Source organism: Palaemon carinicauda, chromosome 14 (assembly GCF_036898095.1).
Source record: "Palaemon carinicauda isolate YSFRI2023 chromosome 14, ASM3689809v2, whole genome shotgun sequence".
Lineage (NCBI taxonomy): Eukaryota > Metazoa > Arthropoda > Malacostraca > Decapoda > Palaemonidae > Palaemon > Palaemon carinicauda.
The window spans coordinates 91,462,571-91,468,497 of NC_090738.1; positions in this window are offsets into that span (position 1 = coordinate 91,462,571).

Below are 5,927 nucleotides of genomic sequence, written 5' to 3' on the forward strand. Positions count from 1 at the left end.
CTTTTACGATCTATTAAAAATAAAATCAGTAAGGACATTCAAGACGAAGAAATTCAGCAGAAAATTTTTGAACTTTTAAATAAATATACAGATGTCTTTTCCACTACGGATGGATCCTTAGGGAAAACAGATGTGATCGAGCATCAAATAAGGTTAAAAGACAAACAGAAAATTATATATGTACCCTCGTACAGACTCCCTATGAAATTCCAGAATGAAATAAATGATGAAGTAGGTAAAATGTTAGAGGAAGGAGTCATTAGAAAATCAAATAGCCCTTATAATTTTCCTTTAATAGTTGTACCGAAAAAAGATCGAACATGGCGTATCTGCGTCGACTTTCGTCGTCTAAACGAGGAAACGATCCCTGATCGATTCCCAGTGCCATGTACTGACGATATTTTGTCTTTGTTAGGTCAGAATAAATATTTTACCAGTTTGGACTTACTTAAAGGCTTTCACCAGATATCATTAGAAGAAGATAGTATCCCATACACAGCCTTCAGCACAGCCAGGGGACATTATGAATTTTTACGGATGCCTTTTGGTTTACGTTGTGCTCCTATAACATTTACAAGAATGATTAACATAGTGTTTGGAGACTTGTTAGGGGATATATTGCATGCCTATATGGATGATCTTGTAATCTTTTCCAACACCTTAGAAGAACATCTACGTAAGTTAGAACTAGTACTACAGAGATTAAGACAACATAACTTAAGGGTAAAGATTAGTAAGTGTGAATTTTTCAAAACAGAATTAATATATTTGGGTTTCATGGTGTCAAGCCAAGGTCTTAAAGTAGTCCATGATAAGGTGTCGGCTATACGTAATTTTCCCATACCTACTAATGTCAAGGGAATACAGCAATTTCTGGGTTGTAGTGGATATTACAGGCGTTTTATACGCAACTATTCAATAATAGCCGCTCCTTTAACTGATCTTACGAAGAAGGGCGTAGATTTCATATGGTCTGAGCAACATCAACAGGCGTTTAATACTTTGAAAGATGAACTGTGTAGTTCTCCTATCTTAAAATTTCCTGACTTCGGTAAGGAATTCTTCATTGCAACAGACGCCTCAGACTTAGGAGTAGGAGGGGTATTGCTTCAGCAATATGATAAACAGTTTTTCCCGATAGCTTTCTATTCTCGAAAATTGAGAACTTTCGAAAGTAAGTATGCAGTAATAGACAAGGAAGGACTAGCTATTGTTAATTCGCTAGTGCATTTTAAGTTCATAATTTACGGTTATCCCGTTAAGGTTCTTACTGACCATAAACCACTAACAGAGTTCTTTAAAGGCTTCAATCACAGCCCTAAACGAACTCGGTGGCATTTAATCATTCAAGATTTTGGCGCAAGAATCGGGTATTTACCTGGGAAAGCAAATATCATTGCGGATGCATTATCACGCAACCCCGTGTCATCTTGTACGGAGTCTTTAGCTGAATTAATAGATATATCAACATCCATGCCTATTGTAAAAATAATATCTGAACAAGAAGATTTAGGCTGGAGTGCTGAATTGTTACAGACTGAGCAAAGAAAAGATCAGAAAATAGAAACAATTATAAATGCTTTGAAAGGCAATCATAAAGAAAAAGAATATATAAAGTATAAGCAGCAGAATTATGTAATCAAAGATAATATTCTGTGTAGGACTGTGACAAGGAAAACCCGCAATACACCACATGTAACTAACGACCAGGTAGTAGTACCAAACTCACTTGTTTCCACTGTCCTGAATTGGTTGCATTCAAATCCATTACATGGACACCCTGGGTTCTCATTAATGTCACAGAAAGCCAAATCATTGTTTTATTGGCATACAATGCTTACAGATTATAAAAAGACACATAGCTCATTGTCACACATGTCAGGAAAACAAAGGGCATACGAAAACACCTGTTAGCTTAGGAGCTTATCCTGTTCCCAATCAACCCTTTGAAAGAATACATTTAGATTTGTTAACAGGATTTTACGAGTCAGACAGAGGAAATAAGCACCTCTTAGTAATTATAGATGCTTTAACTCGATATACAGAACTAATAGCGCTTAAAACTAAAACTGCGATTGAATGCGCTAGGAAGTTTTACGAGTGTTACATTTGTAAACATGGAATTCCACACATGATAATCTCAGACTCGGGTGGTGAATTTAATAATCACTTTCTTATCTCATTGTGTGAATTCCTCAACATAAAGAAGGTTAATACCATGATATATCACCCAGAGTCGAATGGGCTAGTGGAAAGAGCAAATAGGAAGATATTAAATATATTAAGGGTAACACTAGGGGGATCAGACCCCAACTGGGATATTGCAATACCGGCGGCACTGAGTACTCTGAATCATTCATATCATATATCAATTAAAATGTCACCGCATGAAGCATTGTATGGTACCCCAGTTAGAACACCTTTCCATGTATTAACGCCCTACAACTAATCTATCAAATCCTTTAAAAGAATGTATAAATGCAAGTATAAGTCGATATGATATCCTTCGAAAGAATTTAGAAGAATCACAAATCATAATGAAAAGGAATCATGATAAAATAGCGAAACCAACTAAAACATATACCGTGGGTGATAACATCTATATTCAAATCAATGTCAGAAAAGGGCTCAACTATAAACTAACACCTAAGTTTGAAGGCCCATTTAACATTTTGGAAACATTAACGGCCAATAGGTTTAGAATTCAAAACGTAGCCCAACCCACGGATGAGAGAATAGTACCATTGTCTCACATAAGAAATTAAAAAGAAGTGAGGAAAAATTTTAATTTTTGTGACTAAAAGTTTTCTTTTTAATACAGGAGTAATTACATATGTTTTTTTCTCGTTACAGGTTTCCAAGATGAATTTTTTGTTGTTGGGAGTGATATTGTTCGCTCAGACATTTTTTTCGTATGGGATGAGTTCTAAGACTAAGAATATATATTTTAAATATGGAAATATAGTTGAAAGACAAGAAGACATTTTTATTACATCAACCAACGTAATTGTCGAAGTGCATATGCAAGAAATTTTTCTTCAAGAGAATGATGTCACTAGCTTAAGAACCGCCATTTCAAGGTTTTCTGCATCATTGGATGAGTTGCATAGGAGACATTTTCATTTGACTACTAAGAGTTTGCTTGGATCAACATTAAAAGTTGCAGAGATGCTATCTGATGATTTGAAAAATAAGACTGGAGAGACAGGATCTTTGGCTTATGACCTTTTGATGTGGACTGTAGGACACGAACAAAAAGAAAGACGGAATCCGTTCATTTATGCTGCATTAAGCATCTTTGGGTCTGTTGCAAGTTTAGGTTTAGGACTTTCCAATCGTCTTAAAATTAGTAATCAAAATAAGAAAATTGAGTTCTTGACTCATAAAGATGAATTGATTATGTCAGAACTAAGGGATCAGTTAGCTTCAATCAATAAAATTATGGATTTGTTAAATGAACATTCAGATAATATCGTTCAAATTATGGAAGTACAGGATTTGTTAGCAACATTAACGTATTATGATTCAAAGATAAATCACATACATAACAGAATTGCACATTTCATTGAGAAATCCAAGGATTATGTAGAAGCTATCACGTTAGCAACTAAAGGTGTATTGTTGCCCCATTTGTTGCCTATACGTTACTTAAAATTAGTTCTGGAGAACACTAGGGATAAACTAGGCTATGTTCCTTTGTTAGACGAACATAGGCTAGAATTTTATTACAGCCTAATTACAGTAAACGTAGATAATAACAAGATTAGGATTACAATTCCCTTTGATTCTTCTGATGCCTGGCAATCTTACAGGATATCACCATTTCCGACTTTCATGACGAATCACTCAAATCCAGTAATATCCAGTTTGACAGGACACGTATTGATTTCCCCAGACAAGGAAACATATACGGTCATTAAAGACTTAAATCAATTAACTCACTGTTCAGACGCAATGGATAGAAAAATATGTACAGCTGACTCATTTGAATTCCGTAAAAACTTGATGGATTCATGCGAGTTAGGTATAGTGCTAGACGGTGCTCTCTCCCATACAAGTGAAAATTGTCTGGATAGGCTTTATCCCTTTGACAATAAAGAATTCAATTGCAGACTAAATAATGGCTCGTGGATACGATACGACAAGGACGGCTTCAATGTATCATGCCCTGACGGATCCACATCCTTCAACAACATCTTCGTCGCAGCAGATGGCTGTATCGGGACTTCCCCGAATTCCATGGTGACTGGCCTACGGACAATCATCAGAGAACGAGCTTACTTCGCGAACTTCACGTGGACCTCTACAATGCCCGCACTTCCTCTCCCCTATAAAGGAAGTGTGGCAAAACGCTTAATGAAACTTACCGAAAAGGACCACCTGTCACCGACTTACAAAGAGATTTCTTCACCCTACATTACTGGCTAGTTTTTTGTGTAACGGTGTTAATTTTTATCGCCGTGAACATCCTTGTTTGGCGTAGGTTACGGCACAGCAAGCAGCTACAAAGGAACGAGTTGAATAGCCCTGACAATACCCCCTACCTGATCCAATTCAAAGCTGTATGAGTGGCCACCTCATTCGCTAAGGGAGTAATTTGTCAGGATGATGTTTGTATGAAAAGCTGATTAGTACGCTAGTAATATGTAATTAAAGAAATTCTCTACATTTGCATTGTTAAAAATACATTTAAAATAACATTTAAAAAAATAAATAAAATAAAAAAGGATATAAATCATTTTTTTCACTCGGCATCTAATAAAAATATATAAGCCGGAATGTTAAAAAAGAAAAGAGAAAAAAACAAAAAAAAATATAAGATATATAACAGAATCTATGGGCATCTAATAAAATGTATCAGCCCTATATATAAATATATATATATATATATATATGTACGAAACCGTGGTACGTGTACGTACCAGGAATTCGTATTTGTGCACTAAAAATTGAGTATCTTGTTTCTGACAAAGGTAACAATTATTCTTTATCAAGTTACCGAATCATTTGTAAGTCAGAATTTATTTTGTTTTTTGGTACCATGTAATCATTTGCTAGCAATGTACCATATATGTGATCTTGGTTTTATCATGCATTTTTCTTTTTGCTTTGGTAATATCTTTTTTGTATGCATTATTGTTATTATTTTTTATGTGCCTATTTGGGACATTCGTCCTCAGTTGGATATAGCTAGTTTTGAACAAAGAATGATACGTATGTCCAGTCACACCTAATAACCATGTTTCGGCTTGTTGTTAAATTTTTGTAAAAAAATTGAGATAGCTGGCCGAGCTTATGTAATAGTTAGAATAGTAATATTACATGTTTAAAACAAATGACGTAATATGTCATGTTGGTTGGAAGAGCTAACCGTGAGATTTGCTATGGTCAACTCAAATTGTAAGCAGGATGTAAGATGCTGAGTTGCCATTCTTTCTTAGTGTCAACACATTGTCTCTTCGTGTCAAAGTTTGTGACGTCACCGGATGCAGGTGTCTTCCGATTCTGTCACTTAGCTAAATTAAAGCAAGTATACGATATTTGGGATATCGGTAATTTGTTCAGTTCATATCTAAACTTCACCAGAATTGGTCATGTGGACCAACACAGCTTCCTCCAGTGATGGAGATGTTTAACTCAGTTGTTTATTCACAATAAAACTTAAAAACCACTAAGATGTGTTCAATAAACCATTTAAATACATCTGAAAACAACTCATACTCAAATGTGTGCTTAAGACAGTAGCACACCAATATATATATATATGTATCTGTATATATATATATTATATATATATATATATTTATATATATATATATATATATATATATATATATATATACATATATATATATATATATATATATATATATATATAATATCATAAAATAGTTTATATAGAGAGAAATGGTAAAGGCGTGGTCAGT